The 25,872-nt window shown below is 47.8% G+C and overlaps 1 protein-coding gene across 6 annotated transcripts in view; it reads right to left on the minus strand.

Annotated features, from left to right (window-relative positions):
* The window catches only part of Nos (Nitric oxide synthase), a 761,521-nt gene that overhangs the window by 417,143 nt on the left and 318,506 nt on the right, over positions 1–25,872 (minus strand). The window contains exon 1 of one of the 6 annotated variants that reach the window (XM_069325288.1): positions 7,255–7,591. The exons of 4 other annotated variants lie outside the window; for them this stretch is intronic. The gene's annotated coding sequence lies outside the window, so the exon portion shown is untranslated. Of the gene's footprint in view, positions 1–7,254; positions 7,592–25,872 lie in introns of those variants that run through there. One more of the 6 variants, XM_069325291.1, reaches the window with a different exon arrangement.

Here is a 25,872-nt window from a genome sequence, read left to right on the forward strand (position 1 = left end):
CCCAAGTGTAGCACACAAACATGCTTTGCTGAATATTTTGTAAACTCCCAGGATGGGACACAGGCAGCCTTTTTGACCTAAAGTCAGCTTTCGATGTAGCGAATGGCGAAATAATATTAGAGCAACTTGCTGAATTTGGAATCAAAGGTAATCTGAGTTGGATAAAGAGCTACCTATCCAACAGGCGTGCTAGTGTCGTATTTAAAGGAGTTAAAAGTACAAGAACAGATGCATTCGAACTAGGCACACCTCAAGGTGGTGTCCTAAGCCCTATGCACTTCAATATACTTATGCACAAACTTATCCATAACACAACCTACTGAAATACAACCTACCTATAACCTACCTTATACAACCTACTGAAACTGTTATATGTTATGCTGATATTTGTATTATGGCACACAGTAAACCAAGGCTACAAATGTTACTTGATGCATTCTCCAAGAAAGTAGTAGAATGTGGCCTCATAATCTGTTGATAAAACAAGGGTTCTTATTCCCCTCCTCCTCTTCATGTTAACTATACTATTAATCGAGTGCCCGTGGAGACCGTGGTCTTATAAATATCTTGGAGTCGAGGTTAATGATACAAATCTCATCAGCAACCTGCGCAAAAAACTTTAGCGTCTTAAACCTCTCAAAACTCTTGTTGGCAAAGGATTTGGCATTAACATCAAATATGCTCGTAGTTTATATATTGCCTTTATACGATCTGTTGATTATTATGCCTTGCATCTTCTTAATTTTTCTCCTAAATAATTACAAGGCCTAGATGTAGAACAGAATGATGCCATGCGCATCCTGGGTTGTCCTAGAACTGTCAACATGAGAAAGGAACTAAACTTTCAATTTACGAAAGAATAGTTCTACTTAGTACAATGTTTTGCACCAGAACTTTGAAAAATAAAGGTCCCCCCAGCTCTATTCAAATTAAATTGAGATCCATTCTAAACAATTCTGACTGTTCCCTCAATCCGCGGCAAAAAGTTCCTTACAGTGTGTGGCTTAGTCCCTCCCTCACAGTGTTCAAGAGAGAACTGGATAAGCACCTCCAAAGGATACCTGATCAACCAGGCTGTGACTCATACGTCAAACTGCGAGCAGCCGCGTCTAACAGCCTGGTTGATCAGTCCAGCAACCAGGAGGCCTGGTCGACAACCGGGCCGCGGGGACGCTAAGCCCCGGAAGCACCTCAAGGTAACCTCAAGGTAAGGTAGTAGTTGTGCCTATAATCTTCTGAAACTGAATGAGTCTCTTAATCCTGATAAAACTGTTCAGTATATCCCCCCTTAGAAAGATGTGCAGATCTCTGCATTATACCCCCATCATTGTAAAAAATGCATAACACTGAAATTTTGAGTTGTGTAACATTAGAAGCTATTGACAGTCATCTTCAAATTCTCAAACCGACTGAATCCTATGCCTTTACTGATGGCCCTGTGCAGTTGGGCACTGGCAGAACAGGTTGTACATGTGCAGTATATAAAGGGAATGAAATGTTGACCAGACCACACACTAGAAGTTGAAGGGACGACGACGTTTCGGTCCGTCCTGGACCATTCTCAAGTCGATTGTGGATTGTGATGACAGGTAGGGACAGGCAATAAATAGGCAAGAGAGCTGAGGAGGAAAGTAAGGTGTAGGGGATAGTAGTAATAATGAGAACTGCAGAAGGCCTATTGGCCCATACGAGGCAGCTCCTATTATAACCACCGAAGGAGATAGTAATAGGAATAAGAAGAGGATAGCAAGGGAGCGTAGGAGAAGACAATGCACAGAAAAAGGGAGGAGAGAGAAAGAAAAGGAAAGAAAAAGAAAGATAAATGGAAGGGGTAAGCTTATGTTAAGTCACGTTTGTTGGAAACAAACGTTTAAAAAAATAGTTTTTCCTATTACTATCTCCTTCGGTGGTTATAATAGGAGCTGCCTCGTATGGGCCAATAGGCCTTCTGCAGTTCTCATTATTACTACTATCCCCTACACCTTACTTTCCTCCTCAGCTCTCTCTTGCCTATTTATTGCCTGTCCCTACCTGTCCTCATCACAATCGACTTGAGAATGGTCCAGGACGGACCGAAACGTCGTTGTCCCTTCAACTTCTAGTGTGTGGTCTGGTCAACATACTTCAGCCACGTTATTGCGACTCATCGCCTGCATGGAAATGAAATGATCATGTACACAGATTGAACAATTGGGCAAGCACGACACAGACCGAGCTATTAGGCATTTATCTAGCCACTGAATACCTTAAGCTCAATGGTGGTGGATTAATATTCTGTGACTAAAAGTGCTCTGCAGTCCTTAAATAACCCATCACAATGTATGTCGGAAGTAGCTTGTAATATTAAATAGAATGGAATTTTTGCCAATGATAATAACTTGTATAAAATTTCTGTGGATCCCATCCCATGTTGGAGTTGGAAAACATGACTTTGTAGATCGATTGGCCAATGAAGCTTGCAGGAAAGAAAACATTGATTATGACTGGACTATCTAATGCAATTAGAAACAAATTAAAGAAATTAATTCAGATTTAGAAGAACTAAGAAATGCCCAGAGACCTGAAAGCTGCAGTATTAAAAGTTATGACAAGTTTTGTAATAAGAGGTATTTGTATGGTCAGCACAGTAACCGGACCAGGCAATGTGATGTAGTCATTGCGCGAATTCGCCTTGGCTATACACACATCTGGCAGGTTAGTGAGGCTGAGCCACTACCAGAATACTCAGATTGTAAACTGTGATAAACCTTTAATGCATTCACTAGAACACTATATTGTTGAATGTGAAACCGTACAGGACTTTAGACCTCCTGGCGTCTTGTACCACCAACTGTGTAACTATTTTATTGAATCAGGTGTTCTGGACGACATCCTAACAATTTATCCAAAATTTGCTTGTCCATTTTAAAGAATGAACAATTTTTATTTATATTACTTCCAAGTTGCATCACTTATGAACCCATCCCTGCCCTTGTGTGGCAGTGTACAATAGAAAGTTTTCACATATCCACACATTAAAACATTGATTGTAATCATGATATATATGTGCTTCAGCCTACAGTTTAGACCTATTGTCTTATGTATGACCCTCTGTCCTGCGTGACAGTGAATACTAGCATTATCCTCACTTTAATAAGACTTCATCGAAATCCTCAGATTAGGCAAAAATGTAATTAATTGTCAATAAAGATGATAATATCTAGGCTAGTCCCAGAACTAAGAGGCACGAGCTACGAGGAAAGGCTGCGAGAAATGCACCTAATGTCGCTGGAAGATAGGATATCCCGGGGAGACATGATCACTATCTAAAAAATTCTCAGGAACTGACAGGGTAGATAAACTGTTTAAAACGGGTGATACGCGAACAAGGGGACACAGGTGGAAACCGAGTACCCACATGAGCCACAAGGACGTTAGAAGGAACTTTCAGTGTTAGTAATTAACAGGTGGAATGCATTAGGCAGTGATGTGGTGGAGGCGGACTCCATACACAGTTTCAAATGGAGATATGATAGAGCCCAGTAGGCTCAGGAATCCGTACACCAGTTGATTGACGGGACCAAAGAGAAAGCTCAACCCCCTGCAAGCACAACTAGGCGAGTACGCACGCACAGGAAATATGAGGGCGGGATTACCGCGCGTCACCGCCAGGTTGACAACACCAAGACTTTGCTCACTCAGAAATACTTGCTAGCAACAAATGCCAGGAGTAGACAACCGATGCTCAGAATTAATAGTGTACCGACACTATTAACGCCGGTACCCTAACAGAGGCAAGCAAAGCTTAAGCACGGGAAACGTTCAGGAATGACAAGAACAGAGATACAAGAGGTCAGAAGTGAGCACCTTAGAGAGTGAAGGTAAGCGGTGAGACACTTGCCCATCCTGCATCTTGTCTCCATCACCTACAGTTCAAAGTACTGTCGGTGATGGGGACTATGCAACTATGGAAAGGACACTAAAACGGGTCAAGTGTTCGAGGGACTTATACTCCAATAAGAATCAAAAATATATATAAACAAAAATTACAATTGGATGTGAAACCCGTAGACCAGTCAGGGGGGGGAGGAAGGACCGGATACAACAGTGAGAAGCACAACTAGTTAAAGTAATCATTTACAGAAATTTAGTTATTTATCCTAGTTTATCATTTAGCTCTTAACCTCATCATCGTTATTTATCCAACTTATTATAGCCCCCATCCTTATATCCCATTATTCTTTCCCCTCCCCCCCCCATTTTCTAGCCATTATTATAAATTATTACCGTTCTTATTTGTACGAGTTGACAGTCCGTCAAAGTTTCCGGTTAATTGCATCCAATACACCCCCCCCCCCGTCAGTGCCAACTGAAACAACGTGATGCGAGTGCCACTTTCTTTTATGACATTTATATTAATGTATACGTTCGTGTAAGTAAAGTTGAGCGAGCTGGAGAGATCGCAAAATAAACTTTCAAATTCAATAAAGAAATGAAGGCCTAACGCCGCTACAGTCGTTACACAGCCACAAGACATTATGGTGAACCGTGTTTCCACGTGGCATAACACTGTCTTGGAAGTATTTGACCCCTCACGAGAATGCTCGTTCCGTTGGAGGCGTTTTGGGTCATCCACGGCACGAGGGGTAGTTAAGGGCGTGCCGACCTCGCTGACATGCCGAGGAGGATGGAAGACCTGAGCAAATTCACAAATATGTAATTTGCTACTCTAAATCGAACCTATCCTAACCTAACCTATCCTAACAAAGTGAAAGATATAACTTTTACATGTGGTATTCACAAAGTGTGGCGCTACTATGATTATTTTATTCAGACACCGCTAGACCCCCGGACGAGCCCCCCCCCACACCGCTACACCCCCGGACGAGCCCCCCCCCCCCACACCGCTACACCCCCGGACGAGCCCCCCCCCCCACACCGCTACACCCCCGGTCGAGCCCCCCCCCCCACACCGCTACACCCCCGGTCGAGCCCCCCCCCACACCGCTACACCCCCGGACGAGCCCCCCCCCACACCGCTACACCCCCGGACGAGCCCCCCCCCACACCGCTACACCCCCGGACGAGCCCCCCCCCCCCCACACCGCTACACCCCCGGACGAGCCCCCCCCCCCACACCGCTACACCCCCGGACGAGCCCCCCCCCCCACACCGCTACACCCCCGGACGAGCCCCCCCCCCCACACCGCTACACCCCCGGACGAGCCCCCCCCCACACCGCTACACCCCCGGACGAGCCCCCCCCCACACCACTACACCCCGGACGAGCCCCCCCCCACACCGCTACACCCCCGGACGAGCCCCCCCCCACACCGCTACACCCCCGGACGAGCCCCCCCCCCCACACCACTACACCCCCGGACGAGCCCCCCCCCCCCCACACCGCTACACCCCCGGACGAGCCCCCCCCCCACACCGCTACACCCCCGGACGAGCCCCCCCCTCTCACACCGCTACACCCCCGGACGAGCCCCCCCCTCCCACACCGCTACACCCCCGGACGAGCCCCCCCCCTCCCACACCGCTACACCCCCGGACGAGCCCCCCCCTCCCACACCGCTACACCCCCGGACGAGCCCCCCCCTCCCACACCGCTACACCCCCGGACGAGCCCCCCCCCTCCCACACCGCTACACCCCCGGACGAGCCCCCCCCTCCCACACCGCTACACCCCCGGACGAGCCCCCCCCTCCCACACCGCTACACCCCCGGACGAGCCCCCCCCCTCCCACACCGCTACACCCCCGGACGAGCCCCCCCCTCCCACACCGCTACACCCCCGGACGAGCCCCCCCCCTCCCACACCGCTACACCCCCGGACGAGCCCCCCCCTCCCACACCGCTACACCCCCGGACGAGCCCCCCCCTCCCACACCGCTACACCCCCGGACGAGCCCCCCCCCCTCCCACACCGCTACACCCCCGGACGAGCCCCCCCCCACACCGCTACACCCCCGGACGAGCCCCCCCCTCCCACACCGCTACACCCCCGGACGAGCCCCCCCCCCTCCCACACCGCTACACCCCCGGACGAGCCCCCCCCCCCCACACCGCTACACCCCCGGACGAGCCCCCCCCCCACACCGCTACACCCCCGGACGAGCCCCCCCCCTCCCACACCACTACACCCCGGACGAGGCCCCCCCCTCCCACACCACTACACCCCCGGACGAGCCCCCCCCCCCCACACCGCTACACCCCCGGACGAGCCCCCCCCCACACCGCTACACCACCGGACGAGGCCCCCCCCCACACCGCTACACCACCGGACGAGGCCCCCCCCCACACCGCTACACCACCGGACGAGGCCCCCCCCCCCACACCGCTACACCACCGGACGAGACCCCCCCCCCACACCGCTACACCACCGGACGAACCCCCCCCCCCCCACCGCTACACCCCCGGACGAACCCCCCCCCCCCCACCGCTACACCCCCGGACGAGCCCCCCCCCCCACACCACTACACCCCGGACGAGGCCCCCCCCCACACCGCTACACCACCGGACGAGGCCCCCCCCCACACCGCTACACCACCGGACGAGCCCCCCCCCCCACACCGCTACACCACCGGACGAGCCCCCCCCCCCACGGCTACACCACCGGACGAGCCCCCCCCCCCACACCGCTACACCACCGGACGAGCCCCCCCCCCCACGGCTACACCACCGGACGAGCCCCACACTCAGTGTATTCAGATGGATAGATGGGAGTAGGTTATCTCGAGATGATTTCGGGGCTTAGCGTCCCCGCGGCCCGGTCCTCAACCAGGCCTCCTTTTTGTTATACATCCCCTTCCCCCAAGAAGCAGCCCGTAGCAGCTTTCTAACTCCCAGGTACCTATTTACTGCTAGGTAACACGAGCATCAGTGAAAAACTTTTTGCCCATTTGTCTCCGCCTCCATCGGGGATCGATCCCGGAACCTCAGGACTACGAATCCGAAGTGCTGTCCGCTCAGCTGTCAGGCGCCCTCTGAGTAACCTCTGTATCCTTGTTGGCTGGATACTTCGGCACAACACCTGTAATAACAGCCATCTGCACCTCCCACAACACCTGTAAGAACAGTCACTGGCACCTCCCCACACCTTCAACCCACATACTCCAAACTTACCAAAACACCCCTAGCGTCTATTTCGTGTCCCGCCTCACACATGTGTGTCGCCGGTGTGGTGATCACGCCTGGCAGGTGTAGACTGTACTAAACTGTAGAGAACGCTACAATATCCCACACGGGCCATAAACAAAAATAATGTACCTGTCAATGACGTACTGTAGGCCGTCCAATTGTTGACAGTTTCACGGTTAAAATGAGGATGAAGACTCTTCAGCTGGCGGTAATAGTAGTCTCGACCGACGAAATAATCTACTCTGTAGACGTAGTGATGGTTTGTTTATGAGAGCGTCTAGGTCGACCGTACACCCCGGGACCTCACCACCAACTGGTCATCCACCGGGCCTGACCACAGGTCGTGATTGGCCACTTGTACACACACAGTGGCCGGCTTCGAGTGCACTTCAGAGCCACAAGCGGACCAGAGCACAACTCACTCCGCGTGTTGCCACTTCGCCGTCATGGCAAGAAAACGTTTGTCTGGGCTTTCCCCTGCCAAGGTCTTTAACAACGCCACAGGATGCTGTCATACAGCCCCAGCGGTAAAAATCCCGCCATGCTCCAGGTGATGTAATGTTGCTTCCAAGGTTTCTGTTTAGCTCTTATGAGGTTCCTCGCGATCTAACTGGCTAGCAGCACTCTCGGTACTGCTCTGTGATTGGCTAACTAACCTGCCTACATATGACTGGCCGATTCATAGCATTTCCTATTTTAATTACATCACTTTCAATATTCTAATTCGGTACAGTAAATTCACAATAAAGTGTTGCAAGCTAACATTGCAACGCAATCTACTGTACGTTTGATGTACTTACCGAAGTTGTTTTGCATCACTTAATTGGGTAATGAGATTAAGGGATTTATTAGTTCGTGTAACACTTAACATGAGCAGGTCAGTGTGCAGGTGAGCACCTGAGGTGCTTATTGACGTGTGTCACCGCCAGGTGTTCACCCACATAGTATTTCTCTTAACATTTTGGCTTTCGTGAAGAAATAACTTTAGCTAATTGTAACCGAGGCCCGATTGTATCCTGGTTCCGCGAGTAGGGGGGGGGGAGTGGTAGAGGGGCGGGGGAGAGAGTAGGTGGTGGTAGAGGGGCGGGGGGGAGAGTAGGTGGTGGTAGAGGGGCGGGGGAGAGAGTAGGTGGTGGTAGAGGGGCGGGGGAGAGAGTGGGTGGTGGTAGAGGGGCGGGGGAGAGAGTGGGTGGTGGTAGAGGGGCGAGGGAGAGAGTGGGTGGTGGTAGAGGGGCGGGGGAGAGAGTGGGTGGTGGTAGAGGGGCGGGGGAGAGAGTAGGTGGTGGTAGAGGGGCGGGGGAGAGAGTAGGTGGTGGTAGAGGGGCGGGGGAGAGAGTAGGTGGTGGTAGAGGGGCGGGGGAGAGAGTAGGTGGTGGTAGAGGGGCGGGGGAGAGAGTAGGTGGTGGTAGAGGGGCGGGGGAGAGAGTAGGTGGTGGTAGAGGGGCGGGGGAGAGAGTAGGTGGTGGTAGAGGGGCGGGGGAGAGAGTAGGTGGTGGTAGAGGGGCGGGGGAGAGAGTAGGTAGTGGTAGAGGGGCGGTGGAGAGAGTAGGTGGTGGTAGAGGGGCGGTGGAGAGAGTAGGTGGTGGTAGAGGGGCGGTGGAGAGAGTAGGTGGTGGTAGAGGGGCGGGGGAGTAGGTGGTGGTAGGGGCGGGGGAGTAGGTGGTGGTAGGGGTAGAGTCATGAGGTGTCAAGTCCGGGCCGTGGAAGGTGACGCTCCGGAAGAATTTAAGGCCACAATTTCAGGAATTGTCAGGTGTTAGTGACGAACACGTGTGGTGGTTGGTGGTGGGGGAGGGTGTTGTGACCTGCAGAACCATTGTACGTAATGTGAGCCTTTGTAAATTACGTTGTGTTTGTGACTTGTGTTGCCCTGTTTTATGTTCGTCTCAGTGTCTTGTGTTTTGTACAAGTGTTTCATGCGGTAGTCCTCGGAATGCGTCGGTTCCGTGGCTAGCTGTACATGTTGCTTTAGCCTAGTTACGTGCACTGTCTTGTGTACACTCTTTTAGTATAGTTTGTACTGAATTGTCTTTATCACTGTGTACTTACCTAGTTGTACTTGCCTAGTTGTGCTTGCGGGGGTTGAACTCTGGCTCTTTGGTCCCGCCTCTCAACGGTCAATGGACAGGTTCCTGAGCCTACTGGGCTCTATCATATCTACACTTAAAGCAGTGCGCGCGAGCCTTCGTGTGTTTCGGCTTATTTCTTTGAATTTTAATTACTATTTTAATTTGTGTACGTGTATTATGACACCATGGATTGTAATTGTTATACTCTAAACCACCTGCTTTTCTTGTCCATGTTTGTCACTCCTGTATGAACTGTTCCCGTTTGGTTCCGTGGCATCAAATGTTCTTGGAATACAATAATTCAGTTACTTGTTGTAAATTGTAGTTTAACTAGTTCTCTTTGACCTGTTTTGTAAATTTGTTCCTCTGATTGTTCACTTATGTCGTTTGTGTTCACGTTATTAGGTTTACTTCTGTCCTATTGTAAATCTTGTGTGCTTTTTATAGGAAAATAAACTACAAAAAAATATCAATGCGTTGCACAGATGTCTTGTGGAGTGCATTATTCCTCTGGTGTAGTGTTTGTCCCAGCAGCGGACGGTAACCTGCCCCTGGGTGGCTTAGTTATCATGTGTTGGGCATGATCACCCGTCACCCTCGTCCCCTCATATGTGGCATGATCACCCGTCACCCTCGCCCCCCCCCCTCACATGAGGCATGATCACCCGTCACCCTCGCCCCCCCCCCCTCACATGAGGCATGATCACCCGTCACCCTCGCCCCCCCCCTCACATGAGGCATGATCACCCGTCACCCTCGTCCCCTCACATGAGGCATGATCACCCGTCACCCTCGTCCCCTCACATGAGGCATGATCACCCGTCACCCTCGCCCCCCCCCTCACATGAGGCATGATCACCCGTCACCCTCGCCCCCCCCCTCACATGAGGCATGATCACCCGTCACCCTCGCCCCCTCATGTGGCAAAACTCGCCCATCCTACACGTCCACAGCCCCAGCGAGGGGAACGACCCGTCTACCAGGGAGGCGAGCCATCCCACAACAGTGTAGTCTTCTGCCATACACTAAGAATATTGGCTTACACTGTAGTCTGCGGTAATAAGTTCAGTGATCTGTAACGTTCGTAAATAAACGTATAAATTAACAGGATGACGATACCAGCCAAGGTCGAACTTTCCTGCCACTCCGCAGTGTGACATGAACCCAGGATGACCTGTCCTCCACACCAAGTCATGCTCTTGCAGGATCGATGTTCTACCCCCGATGATCTAAATGGCTAGGCACCGCTCCTCCTCCCCCGTCATCGTGTCCAAGTCTTCACATACTTTTCCAAGTGCTATATAAAGCTGAAGATTCCCCCCCCCCCCTCACGCTCAACTGTCAGGGGGAAGGAGGTCGTGTACTGCACGACCTCACAATCCACGTCGTTGGCATAGTCGTCCTCGGTATTAGTCAACCCTGTACTTTTAGGCCGTTAAATTCTCGCTAAAATTATATTTACATTAATGTTTATGGGAATTTTCGACCAAGAACAAAGTTGTTCTGGAAAGTCTGCTACGTTCCAATTGCTGGTTATATTGGAAAACTAAAATATATATATCGGTTTCATCACAAAGTTTGCCAGCGGACGGGGAGGCGTCCCTGGAGTGGGGAGGAGAGGCGTAAACACCGGCCAGTCGTGTGGTGTGACGTACGGCGAGTATCGTGGGTGTTATTACGTAACCCCCCCCCCCCCCCCGCTCCTTCTCCCTCTCCACCTAAACTAGATTAAACTTTTGCTCTTTCCACTTGCACACGTCCCTAAATGTGTGGGCGGAAGTGTATTTACTTGTTTGGTGTTGGAACTGAGGCATCTGGGAAGTTGTGTCGAGGCCACCACGAGACCTGACGAACCAACCAGCAGGTGTATACTTTAGTCCTCAGCTACGGTCAGTACTAGGGTAAAATCAGTGTATACACACCATGAAGGGTACACCTGTGTAACGTGCCTCCGTGTGAACTGATGACCCGTGCCGACCAGCAACATCACGCTGGCCATCCACACGTTTTGGTTTACTTGGTCAACTATATTATCCTGAGAACTTTCCACTGCATAACGGGGTTGTGTACACACATCACCACTAGTCTCAAAATTTGTTCTTCACAAATTAGACAAACTTTCGCCAGTAAAAGTTTAGAAATTACACATTTCTGCAACTTTGATTAATGTACTGAAAATGTAAGCGTTTCACAGAGTCAAGAACTCACACACCAGCCCGTCCTCCAAACAGAGATGTACATGTGATTCCATGCACCCGCCAAAACCCCCGTTTATGAATGAAAAACTTTACACTCAACTGTTGACGTTCGAACATTTCCGGACCAAGTGCTTCACTCACGAACTGTGTTCGAACCACAACGCTGTAAATGCTTCACCCACGTACAGCAAATAAAAATAATCGCCAATAGAACCTAAACACCTAACCAATGCCTTTATATATATATGCACAATATGCTATTACAATAATTTATATTTGAGAAAACTCCTGCTTTGAATGAACAGAATGTTAAAATTTATAAATGCGTCAGTGGGGTCGACCGCTGACAACCCGTCCTCGACACTAAATCCATTCCATTCGGCGGTCGACCCCACAGGCGCACTTATTTTAACAAGCTGTTCTTTCAAAACTGGAATTTTCGCAATTAATATTATATTAGTATATTGTGTATATATATATATATATAGGCATTGGTTAGGTTAGGTGTTTTAGGTTCTGTTGGCGATTATTTGTAGTACGTGAGTGAAGCATATATAGCGTTGTGGTTCGAACAAAAGTCGTCAGTGAAGCACTTGTTCCGGAAGTGTTCGAACGTCAACAGTTGAGAGTCGTGTGTAAACCGTTTTTCATTCATAAACACCAGGGGGTTTGGCGGGTGCGTGGAATCACTGTTTGGGCTTTGGAGGACGGGCTGTGAGCAGATAGCATTCAGGATTCGCAGTCCACCGCGGAATCTGGGTAGATTCCCGCCCGGGACAAATGGGGAGCGTTTCTTTCAACTGATACCTCGGTTCACCAAGCAATAAATAGGTACCTGGGAGTTGGCTGCATTGTGTTCTGACGTCCGTGTGGTGTTGTGTATGAACTCGCCTATTTATGTCGGCAGGATCGAGCACTAGCTCTTTGACCCTGATTTTCCACCCGCTGGTTGTCTAAAAGACCTTCCCATCATGTCTACTGTCAAAATAATGAAAGTAATTTGTTTGTTTCTACAACCATCCTTCTGCACTGCCTTATTTTCCCTACTTTATCATAGAACTCTTGTAGGTTCACCACGCACGATTTTCCTCCCCTAAAGCCATACTGATGTTTATTTACACATCAAATTATCTCCAGGTGTGTAACTAATCTTATCTTTATTCTTTCGAGTAGTTTGCAGGGGATGCTCGTCAGTGACACTGGTGTGTAGTCAAGTGCGTTTTCTCTATCACCTTTCATGTAAATTTGTACCTTATTTGCCTCCTTCCAACAGTTGGGAATTAGCCCATGAGTAAGGTTGGGAATTAAGGTTGGGAATGAGTAAGCAACTCATTAAAGATCAACATTAGAGGCACGTTGAGGGCCTATGATGTTGCTCTAACATCCAGGGTAATACGTTGTCTGGTCCAATAGCTTTAGTTTCGTCTAGTGATGCTAGTCGATTCCTTACTTCCTCTGCCGTTACTTCAACATTTAATGGTGTGTCATCTAGGGTAACCTCCACCTACCACTGAGGACGGTTCAGGTTCAGTTGTGAACACTCCAGGGAAGCTGGCATCAAGTTACAAGTTGCCTTATTTCCTGTATTCTCGCCTCGCCATTTCCGTCACCTAGTCACTAGGTCTTCCACTGTCATTTTCCTTCTTATATGATCATGGAGGAGTTGTTGGTCGCGTCCTAGTTTTAGATCCATCATAATTTTCAGTTTATTTCCGACATTTTTGGTATATTTACGAATTCGTCCCCAGCCCTGTTTCATCCATTCCGGGTTTCCTGTCCTTTGACACATTTCTTCCACTCCCTCGTGCTTTTTGTTTTTGCTTCTTGACACCGTCTAACAAACCATGGTTTATTATAGTCTTTCCCACCTATTGTTGGTAACACTTCTACCTCTATGCATCTCAGTTTGCCTTGATCCATCATTATACTTGGACCGTCTTCCCTCCACGCTCTTCCTCCCATTGTACATCTACATTGTCTTACTTTCATGTACTCCTTTTCTATAGTCTACTCCTTTCCCTGACCACATGTCTAATGGATCCTGTTATAAGTTCGATCATGTCGTCACATACCAGCACACACTCATCACTGGTATTTGGTGCTTCATGCTTACCATGTCTTCCTCATTCTGGGGGAAGGCCAGGTCCAGTAGGCTGTGTGGATCTCTCTCCCTTTCTTTTATGTCTTCCTTTACATTGTGTTAAGTGTGAGTGCGCGCACACTTACTATTTCTTACTGTAGGATCGAGAAGTTAGCTCTTGGAACCACCCTTTCTAACCGTCGAATGTCTGAAGTACTAACTCCCGACCTATTTCCCCTCTATCATATCTACTACATATATTTATCTCTTACACCCCCCCCCCTTCCTCACCTGATATACGCACACCACCACCCACCTCGACGAGTTCTTGTCTATTATGTGTTCCACTAGATTCATTTGGGAAGATAAGGGCAGTGGTGTCACAAGACGACACACGCCGACTCCTGGATCGATTCCCCAAACAACCTTTTGCAGTATGTTGCAGCTCCCGCACGCCAACCTTGCTTTAAAATCACACAGGAGACGACACCAGTACAGCCAGCATCCAATAAAAAAAGACATCAGTCAGAGGAGTGGCACAGCGAAAAATGGCAGCGGCACTTCTTGGCACTTCCCGCTGACAACCCAGGTCCTCCGCTCCCTACAATTAGGGTGGGAATGGGCGCCAACTGCAGATTCCATCAGACTGTTGCATATTAACGTTGCAACTTCCTGCTTACAAGTCAATCATCGCCCAATTTGACAACTTGAGGCCCTCAGGAAGCCGCGAGATAGAAGGTGGGATTGGCCAATTTAAAATGCTGCTGCTGCTGCTGCTGCTGCTCAAGTTATCAATATGGAATCGCTGAAAATTTTGAAGGGTAACTTCTAAAAGGCGATATTACTGGTGGTATAACGCCACCAGTGGTAGTGGACTACCACACCACCGTCTGGTCACTACAACACCACTGCTTGGTCACTACAACACAAACCCCAGACATACACTAATATTGATTCAGCCATTCATAATAAATCTGGCACCACATTAGCATCACCGTATTAGTACAGCGAAGACATTTGCTCTAAACTGACTTGTCTTGAATTAGAGTTAAAAACAGGAGAGGACAATACCGTGTGGCTCAGTATTTTTGTATTTGAACATTCGGAGTTCAGCTACTTATTATAATATTTACTCACGAATCACTTTACTCTCAATATTAGGTAACCGATCACAGTTATGTTTAGCCCGGAGGCACCGGAGGTGGTGTCCCAAGTGCTCACCACTCATGGTCTCAACTAATTTAGGAATTCAGGGAATGAGCCGCTCACCGACTTTCGCATTGATACATGTATCCTTTCTTGTCCCTACCCCCGCCGTGTCCCCTGGGGTACACCATACCAAGACAGCGTACGGTACACGTGCTGGACACACATGGGGAGAAGCTTCCCTCGCCTGAAGACCTCAAGCAACGGAGCTTTAAGGCGATTTGAAATACTCTAATGTGCGTCAAAGACCGCCAGGTCCTGCAACCCGTCCTTCTAATACAGCGTCGCTTTTTGACGCAAACTTTACCCATGGCGTAAATCTTACTCTTGGTAAGTAATCTTTGTACTAGAAAATGGGAGCGGCTAGCGACATTGACGTACTGTCTCTGGCAGGTTAGGAGAGGGGACTTTAACTCTCGAGTTTCTTTACGTTGGTGGAAATCTTGAGAGGACGGGCTGGCCGCAGGCGTGCCCGGATACAAGTTGGAGTGCGGGGACATTTAGCCTTTAATTTGTTCCCTACGGCGAGACACGAAGGGAGAACAAATCCACAAGGGCCGTGATGAGGGTTCGAAACCACGTTCAAGAGGATCCCAGACAAGCGAGGCTGAGGCACGCGGGGACGAGAGAGGAGGCGCACCAATATCAGGCAAGGAAGAAAAAAATATGGCAAAAGGACCAAAATACGGACATTAAAGAGCCAGTTCTCGCGAGCGTTCTTACCGTCAAGAAATTGTCGTACTAAAATGCCTTAATTACCCCTACCCTGACAGCTGAGTGGACAGCGCTTCGGATTCGTAGTTTTGAGGTTCCGGGTTCGATCCCCGGTGGAGGCGCAGACAAATGGGCAAAGTCTTTTTTCACCCTGATGCCCCTGTTACCTAACAGCAAATAGTTACCTGGGAGTTAGACAGCTGTTTCCTGGGGGGTGTGTAACAAAAAAGGAAGCCTGGTCGAGGACCGGGCCGCGGGGGCGCTAAGACCCGAAATCATCTCAGGATAACCTTACCAAAGGACTCACGAACAGAAAACGGAGCAGGATGTCAATTCTGCCAGCTGCCACCATTTTCTAGCACGACAGTTTTTAGCCTTAGGTAAAGTATACCATAAAATGCAACGTGCTATTGGGAGGACGGGTTAGAGAAATCAAAATAAGGTACAAAGTATAGAAAACGAGGCACAAGGAGCTGTAATTCCCGCCCCCGGATTCTCTGGCAAGTACCAGGTGGAGGAAGAGTATTGAAGAAAAAATTACAGGAAAGAAGATGCATGGTAATAACTGTGCACCAGACCCAAGTGAACCTCTGGCGTACGCGTACACACTCACACTGATGAGAAAGGAATCTAGTTTCGAGGAGATGGTTATTCCGGGCTGCGAAGGGTTCAGAGACTTCATAACAGGCACCATGACGGTGAGAGGACTAAGAAAAGTAGTAGCAGTGATATAACCCTCCACCAAATGACAGAAGATCCAGGCAGGAGTATGACAAACATGGAAGTTAACACTAATTGAGAGAGCAACCGGTGGTGCCTGTAGAATTTGATCCCATCTGTTCATGGGGGACATCAATCGCGGAAGGATAGACTGGGAACAGAGGTCCAAAAGGAAAAAAATAAATAGACAAGAAACCCATGGTTTAATCTAAGATGTAAGCTAGCAAAGCAACTAAGTACAAAGGCATGGAAGGGAATTATCAGGGGAAAAGCACCAAACTATTACTACTATATAGCACTTGGAAGGGGTCAGAATACTGATTTGGGATGGGACAGGGGAAGGGAATGGTGACAAGGACAGAGAAACTATAGAAATAACAGGACACTAGAGCAGAGAAAGATACCAGAGCGCCAGGAATGAATATATCAGGGTGAGAAGAGAGGCAGAGCGACAATATGAAAATGACACAGCAAGCAAGGCAAAGACATCAGGACCAGTACTTCAGGACCAGTACGTCATCCCACATCAGGAGAAAAACCAACAGTGAAGGAACAGGTAATGAAACCGAGGATAGGGGTAGACATTCACTACAAACGACAAGGAAGTGTGCGAGAAACCGAATAAGAAATTCCAGGAGGTCTTCACATTAGAGCAAGGAGAAGTTCCAGAGATAAGAGGGGGAATAGTTAACCAGGCACCATTATAAGTTTCTTATTACCAGTGGGGACGTAAGGAAGCTTCTGCTAGAGTTGGATGTGACAAAGGCTATAGGCCCAGATGGAATCTCACCATGGATACTAAAGCTGGAACAGAAGCACTGTGCCTACCACTCCATGATGTATAACAAGTCACTGGTAACAGGTTAACCGCCAAAAATTTGGAAGACGGCTAATGTAGTCCCGATATACAGGAAAGGGGATAGACAGGAGGTACTGAACTATAGGCCAGTGTCCCTAACCTGCATACCATGCAAGTTGGGAAGATTGTGCGAAAAAAGCTAGTGGAACATCTGGAGCAAAAGAACTTCGTAACACATCAACATAGGTTCAGGAATGGCAAGTCCTGCCTCACAGGATTAATTGAATTCTACCACCAGGCCAACAAAAATCAGGCAAGAAAGAAGGGTGGGCAGACTGCATATTTTAAGATTGCCAGAAAATCTTTGACAGTACCACACAAGAGGCTAGTGCATAAGCTGGAGATGCAGGCAGGAGTGAAAGGGAAGGTACTCCATTGGATAGGGAGTACCTAAGCAAAAGAAGATAGCGAGTCACTGAAGGGTGAGGTCTCAAACTGGAAAGGCGTCACCTTTGGAGTCGCGCAGGGTTCAGTCCTTGGACCTATACTGTTTTTAATTTGTAAATGATCTCCCAGAGGGAATAAACTCGTTCCTCTCATTGTTTGCCGATGGTGCAAAACTTTAAGGATGATTAAGACAGGAGAAGATAGTACGAGGCTACAAGATGACCTAGACAAACAATGAATGTTCCAACAAGTGGCTACTAAAGTTCAACCCGAGTAAATGTAAATTAATGAAATTAGGCAGTAGAAACAGGTCAGACACAGGATACTGAATGGGAGATGACGTCCTTCATGAAACGGACAGAGAAAGATCTGGGAGTTGATATCACACCAAACCTGTCTCCTGAAGCACACTAAACAAGAATAACATCTGCGGCGTAAGAAAGGCTGGCTAACATCTAAACTGCCTTCAAGAACCTGTGTAAGGAATCTTTCAGAACCTTGTATACCACATACGTAAGATCAATCCTGGAGTGTGCGGCCTCAGCATGGAGCCCGTACCGTGTCAAGCACAAGACGAAGCTGGAAAAAAGTTCAGAGGTATGCCACTAGGCTAGTGCTAACAAAGAGGCCCGTGTTACGAGGAAAGGCTGCGTGAAATGCACCTCACGACACTGGAAGACAGGAGAGATGATTACTACCTACAAACTTCAAAGGAATTGACAGGGGTAGATAAGGATAAACCGTAACGCGGGTGGTACGCGAATAAGGGGACACAGGTGGAGACTGAGTACCCAAATGAGCCACAGGGGCGTTAAAGAATTTTTTCGGTGTCAGTAGTTAACAGGTGGAATGTATTAGGCAGTGGTGTGGTGGAGGCAGAATCGATACACAGTTTCAAATGTGGATATAATATGGAGGTGGATATGATAAGTAGGCTCGGGAATCTGTTCATAAGTTGATTGACAGTGTAGAGGCGGGACCAAAGAACCAGAGCTCAACCCCCACAAGCACAACTAGGCGAGTACGTACACACACGATCTGTTAACATGTGCCTGCACCACCGTATCAATAAAAGTAGAATAGCTTTCCACACAGTGCTGGCAACTTCTTGTAGTAACGAGTTAAACTTTTCTTCCTAAACGCTTTTATTGGTCGATTTCCCCGAAGAGCGAGAGGCAGTGGGAGCGACCAGCAGCAGCCTGAACCCCGGTACACACGACTCTTGTTGACGAACCGTGGGTCGTGGCTCTCGCTCCAAGATGTTCGAGTTGGCAGATGGTTAAGAGGAAGGGCCGTAGTAGTAGGGAGGAGAGAAGGAATGATTTTAAAGTCGACTACAAGATTTTTAGGGGGTAGGCGAGGAGGGAAACGTTTACCTAATATAAATGTTTAGGTAAAAAAATACAAATACCGAATGGCCACTACGTGAACAGGAAGGTGGCGGCGTGTCAAAGCCGCCAGCTAATTATTTCTGGAGCTTCCCAGCTTTATTTCCAACTGGAAAGTTCTGTTTTGTGTTCTAGGGCTTCGGCGGGTAGGAGATCCTAATGGTGAAAAAGATTGTGCTTTTGTGTTCTACAATGTAGCTTCTTGAACTTGAACCATTATCAAGAATTAGTCCTGATTAAAGTCTCTTCAGTTTGATTCAATTTTTTAGACGTCTCCTGTTTATTGTGTTTGCACCGAGGACCCCAGTCTTTCCTAGTCTTGAAAAAGAGGTTGATACCTAGTTGATTAGTAGATTGTTTGCTACACAATAAAACCAATTAGGTGTTTAGGGAAACTCCTAGTTTCAAAAGTGTTAGTTTAGGGAAATATTTTGTCGCTCTACACAAAACTTTCTCCGGTGCACAGTATATGGTGAGGGGAACAGCGGACAAGACTCGCACGAGTGGAGGCTGCCAGCAGAGTTTAGGTTTTATTTGTGTGTTTGACGCAAGATTCGTCAGTCTTTGGGAGGGTTATTAAGGCCACCACAATAGCTTGCTCACCAACCAGCAAGTTTACTTCGGTTTTGGATTATGTTTAAGATTATAGTAAACTGTGCATATAGACAGGTATACCAGAGTACACGAGTAGTAGGGGGGGGGCGCACACAAGCAATAATAGAAAGAGCAGAAATTAATAGTGATCCCAAGAAGACGATAATTGGAGCAGGTGGCATTCGACCCAGTTCTCAGATGAGACTGAAGTGAATGTGAATAATCTTACAAAATTGATGAAAGGCTGGAGGCGATGAATGAATTTCAAGGCAATGTTGAGGTAAACTAACATACACCAACACTGAGAGGGGCATAATCCACGACACAGGAGTCAATATATCCATGGCACTTCCCACATCATAAACAATCCCTTCATATTGATAAATACAAAGGAAACCTTCAAGACTAATGCAGCGTGACACGCGAGGTCCCGCAAGTTTAAACAGTATCTACTTATGTTGTCTTAGTGGTAGTTCGTCCCATTCCCCCCCTCCCAGGGAGGGAACGCTCCACCATGCAGCCAGCCGGGTCAGCAGGCTCCGGGAGGGACGCTGTGACATACGAAAACATCCTCTAACCGGTTTGGTATATTTGTGTATAATTCCCATTGTCGGGGTCAGGAGGCGTGAACTTGGGTTATCGGGGTCCCCCTGGGGGGAGGGGGAGGGAATGTTCAGGAGAAAGCGCTAAGCCATTACGACCACATAGCACTGGGAAGGGGTCAGGATAAGGATGTGGGATGGGACGGGGAGAGGAATAGTGCCCAACCACTTTGACGGTCGGGGATTGAACGCCGACCTGCATGAAGCGCGTCGCAAAATGAACAGTGCCAACGTGCTAATAGACTGTCCTATCTTTCAAATATCTTTGCATTTAATCCCCTTTGCACCTTAACTGTAGTAAAAAAAAAAAAAATTACATCAATGTAAAGACAGACTCTAGGCTCTCAGAACTGTAGCAGGGTACAGTCTTGACCACGTCGTGGCATAGTCGTCTGGAGTGCGCGCACCGGGGAACACCCAGCCCATAGGTTGGAAGCCTCGTCACGGCTCCTGTGGATTTGCGCGTTGATGCATCACGATAGTGTGATTACTGTGTACTGAATACGCTGTTAATATTATAATTTAAAAAATTATGTAATGAGCATATATATATAGTGTGATACACTCGAGCATCAGCCTCAGTCCAGCATCATGGCAAAAGTATTAACAGACGGAACAATGCAAAATGAAACCCTAAATTATATTCGGTGGTCCACTAACCTAAAAAATTCTCAATATGCGGAAAGACCTAAATACAGCATTCAAGATAGAATTGTTTAAATCATTATAAAATGTTGGAACTAAAGCAGCTGCGTGATGATGAAAATAACGATCTATCAGTTGAACTGTTCGAATACATAAGCAGTGAAATTAGAGAGTCTAAATGGATTAAAAAAAAGTTCCGTGATGTTGTTAATATCACACTCACCAAGGAAATAGCTAGAGTAAGCAAAACAAAATAGACAACTGCAGGGTTCGTAGAGAAAAGAAATCTAGGAACAACTGACACCACAAACTAACCACACAGCAGTTAGGTTGAAAGCACTAATTACAGCCATGGAACTGGCCAACATGATGCGAGTCAGATGCATCCTACCAAACCCACCGGGTAGGGAAGAGGAAGTGAACTCGAAACACGTTGGGACTGCATGATGTATTTAAAGATGAAAAAGCGCAGCACTTTACCATCCTGCCAGACAGTACCTTTAGACATGCTGACGCCTGCATACACCACCAAGAAATTAATCGCACACAACCTTGAGGCTCAGCTTGCTGCTAAATTAAGCGCCCTGCAACACAAACTAAAAACAACACAGACCACATGCGCTGACGGAGCACTCAATACGGCTTCAGGGAGGGCGGGAAGTGCTGTTATTGTTCCCCAGTCTGGTGCAAGGATATTGAAAAGTCAGTAACTGTACCTCCACACTGTAATGGACTGTTGGCTGCTGTGGTAGCACTCAAAATTTCTGAAAGTACTGCGGTAGACAGCCTAATTACTTCAAACTCCCTTTTCCCGATTATTAGCATTAAATAGCTTACATTCAAATTCTAACTTGCTCGTCTCTGAAGACATGTTTACACATACTTAATAAAGGGGTCAAAGTTAAAACTGATGCTGATTCCCGCTCACACTGGACTCCATGAACGCAACTTCATGCCCTGCTGACTTGCTTTAAATAGTGACAATGTCAAACGTAATCTTGGGTTAAATATAACCTAAAAGTGCCATTAGACGGGAACACGTACACGATTTTTAAGAAAAGTTGAAGAAAGCAAATAGGAACTTACAGATCCATCGATTATCACAGACGTGTCAAACTAAACGTGTGTATGGGGCAAGTAACAGCCGACTTGCAGACTGTCACAGCTCGAATACGACCTTGCTATAGGTGTGTCTGGCAGGTCGGCTTGTACAGTGATCTAGATGAAGTAAAGTGTGTGGACAAAAACAGGGGAAACATTACAACATTACTTCTTAGACTGAAAACAACTGAGCCATGTAGATATAAATCAAAACTCACGCTGCATGAAATAGCAAATCATATTGCTAAGGATAAAATATGCGAAATTCTTGCACTGTATCCATAGTTCGTTTCTAGTAGATAAATAACATACGAGATTAATGCACAAGATACCGAAGAAGCCCTTGCTTCTGTGCTCATGTAGAAAAGATTCATTAGATGCAGCTTGGAGGCAAACGTGTCGCAGAGGGAGAATTCCGGGAGAATTCCACGAGAATGATACAGTAGAACACATTCGCAAAGATTCACGTTCGAGGTACCATATCGGGCTGACACTGTTCGTCTCTGCTTGCTGGGCACGAATTTATAATGCTGGGGCGCAAGTTGGACGCCAGAACGTTATATTCCCGGTACGTTGAGATAAGTAATATGATAAACGATCACCAACCTGTCGAGACCACTCCCTCTTATTGGTTATAATTAACAGGAAGATTAGTTGACCAGACCACACACTAGAAGTTGAAGGGACGACGACGTTTCGGTCCGTTCTGGACCATTCTGGACTTGAGAATGGTCCAGGACGGACCGAAACGTCGTCATCCCTTCAACTTCTAGTGTGGTCTGGTCAACATACTTCAGCCACGTTATTGTGACTCATCGCCTGCGCAGGAAGATTAGTGCCGCCGCCCCCCCCCCCCCTTGGTAAGCTTCGAATCACAATATATTGAATGTTATTGTTAACGTTTTCTGCTGGAGAACTAAAATAACTCCCTGGAGTGTTGTGGTGGCCTGTTCATGCTCTCAGGGCGACAGCATGTGGGGCTCGCCAAAAGTTGATTAGCCAATTTAGCCCCAAGCCTTGTAATTGGTGGAGGAGTAAGAGATTAATTTACTGTGGAGACAAACGAGTCCCATGAAGTTCTACGAATATTTTCGCAAACAAAAGTAGTGATCACAAACAAATAATTGTGGACTCGCTCACTCTCAAATTAAGTGAACCACACGTGACTTAGACCAAACACTGAGGCCAGTACTATCCATGATGGTCATTGGCTGCTTGACACTTCCACCTGTGCACAAATTGCAAATAGTCGTCATAATCTCGTTTCGAGTAAATTCCTGTATACCATCAGATGATAAGGTAGATTTCCGTGATTAGTTTTTTTTATAATGCGATGAGTGGGTGTGACCACTCAAAAATATACAACCCATGTTGAACGAGGTCTACCCATGGGGTGAATAGTTCTACGCCCCTACCCCACTACCTCTTCCAAGGGTCTTCTTACGACCTATAACTAAGTGAACCATTTGATTGGACCTGCTGCTGGGACCTGACAGGTTAACTCTCCCTCAGCCTGTAAAATCCCCCCCCCCCCATCTCGTCTCACTCGGGTGCGTCTCCAATCACTCCAGTAAAGTCTTGTGAAGTCCACTACGGGCTCACCATAGCCCGTGCTACTTGGAACTTTTTCCAAGTCGCTAATGTTAAAACAACAACAACAACTCTTGTGGTTGGCAGAACCAAGACACTGACTTTTTATATATATATATATATATATATATACAAGAGTTGTTACATTCTTGTACAGCCACTAGTACGCGTAGCGTTTCGGGCAGGTCCTTAATCCTATGGTCCCTGGAATACGATCCCCTGCCGCGAAGAATCGTTTTTTCATCCAAGTACACATTTTACTGTTGCGTTAAACAGAGGCTACAGTTAAGGAATTGCGCCCAGTAAATCCTCCCCGGCCAGGATACGAACCCATGACATAGCGCTCGCGAAACGCCAGGCGAGTGTCTTACCACTACACCACGGAGACTGTAAATAGTCCTCTTTACTAGAATACCGGAAACAGTAATAATACAGTGTGTTCCTGAAACATCTTTTGCAGATTAACTATAAAGTCGTAGTGCACCCGAGCCAAGTCCCCCTCCACCCAGCCCGTCCTCCCGAGCGCTCCCAACGTCATTAAACTGTCGTACTAAACTGACCGAACCTAACCCATCCGAGGTCTTACGAACAGAAACGGGACATCACGTCAAATTCGCGAGCCGCTATCATTTTTGTACAACAGTTTTTGGCCTTTGGTAAAGCATACGTCCAAATGCGACGTGCTATTAGTTGGACGGGTTGCGAGACGGTACCTCTGGCACCTGTGATCGTCGTGCGGAATAAAGGTAAAAAAAACTCCCTTCTATACATTTCTGAACTCTTCGTTTATAGTTTTGGATAAACATTTTCTATCCTATTATCTCTATAGTAATTTCTACGCGTGCGTGCGTGTGTGTGTGTGTGTGTGTGTGTGTGTGTGTGTGTGTGTGTGGGGGGGGGGGAATGGGGGGGGAATGGGGGGGGGGGAATGGGGGGGGGGAATGGGGGGGGAATGGAGGGGGGAATGGGGGGGGTATGGGGGAGGGGGGAATGGGGGGGCAATGGGGGGGGGGAAATGGGGGGAATGGGGGGGGGGAAGGGAGAAGGCAACTATTTGGAGAAAGCGCCAAGCCATTATGACTATATAGCACTTTGAAGCTGTCAGGATAAGGGTTTGGGATGGGACGGGGTTAAGGAATAATGCCCAACGACTTGGACGACCGGGGATTGGATACCGGTGACTATCTGGGTTTAACTTTAATCTGAGTGGGAAAGTAGAAGACTAGTGTATACCTTCCCACTACCACTGTTTACCTCCAGGTCACTACTGCTGGGCGGAAGCCGCGTGGCATCTCATTCAGTTTGATATTTAATCATCGACCAGAATTTAGGTTTATTTGGTACAGTAATATAAGAGGATTAACAATAATAGGGAAATTTATTTCAGGTTATGTTGTAATTGTCCTAATACTGCTTAAGTTGTGCAAATTAATATTTTAAAGTTTTAATACTTGTATCGCTATGAAAAGATCAAGGTTAAAAAAGAACAAGATCAAGGTTCAAGCTGAACTTTCATGATGTTTAAAACAAAAGCGTCATGATAAGCGATGACGCTATTCACGTCCCATCACGCCAACTAGGAGAACCGACGGGAACTGACCGGACAGGTTACACGCTTCACCGAAGCCGCCTCGGAATAGGTGTGTTGTGGTGGTCTACTCCACACTCGAGCACCAACAGGCAATACTAACTCGAGCACCAACAGGCAAGACTAACTCGAGCAAAAGGAGGTTTTGATATACCAATAACGAACTCTCTACGTCACCCTCCCTGTGGGCGTCACCCGGGCGTGGAGCGGCGACAATCTACTACAGTGAAGGAAAAAGTTATTATATCAACGTTCTTAGTGGCACAGTTGTAACCCAGTCGTGCTGCGCCTGGGGAGATACCTGTCTAGGTTCGAGTCCTGGCCAGGAAGGGCCGTCTGGGCGTCTAACCCGTCCTCGCAATCAAAGATCTAAGCTCGTTAATCCAGCCGCCAAACCCCCTTTTTATGAATTAAAAGCGGTATACACACGACAACTGATGACGTCCGAACACTTCCGGAACAAGTGCTTCGCTCATGTCCTCTGTTCGAACCACAATTCTATAAATGCTACAGCCCGTCCTCCAAACAAAGACTCAAAAGTGATTACAAACACCCACCAAACCTGTTTATGAATGAAAAACGGTTTACACACGACTCAACTGATTTCGTTCGAACACTTCCGGAACAAGTGCATCACTGACGAATTTTGTTCGAATCACAACGCTGTAAATGTTTCACCCACGTACTACAAATACAAATAATCGCCAACAGAACAAACACCTAACCTAACCTACACCTAACTATACACAATTTTTCTGTACAATAATTTATATACGAGATCCAACCAATCTTTAATACACAGTATGTTAAAAATTGACGAATGCGTCTGAGGAGGACGCCGCTGCTTTACCCAGCCTAGTGTGAGGACGGGTTGGAGCGTCTCTCCTTATAACTGTTCGCCTCTCTTCACCCCAACAGTAATTGTGTACCTGGGACAGGTATTCAACAGGCATTGATGTCTATTTACAAACCTGGACATTTTCTCCAATCTTTGGTGGCTTTGTTT

This window comes from Procambarus clarkii, chromosome 16, assembly GCF_040958095.1.
Source record: "Procambarus clarkii isolate CNS0578487 chromosome 16, FALCON_Pclarkii_2.0, whole genome shotgun sequence".
Lineage (NCBI taxonomy): Eukaryota > Metazoa > Arthropoda > Malacostraca > Decapoda > Cambaridae > Procambarus > Procambarus clarkii.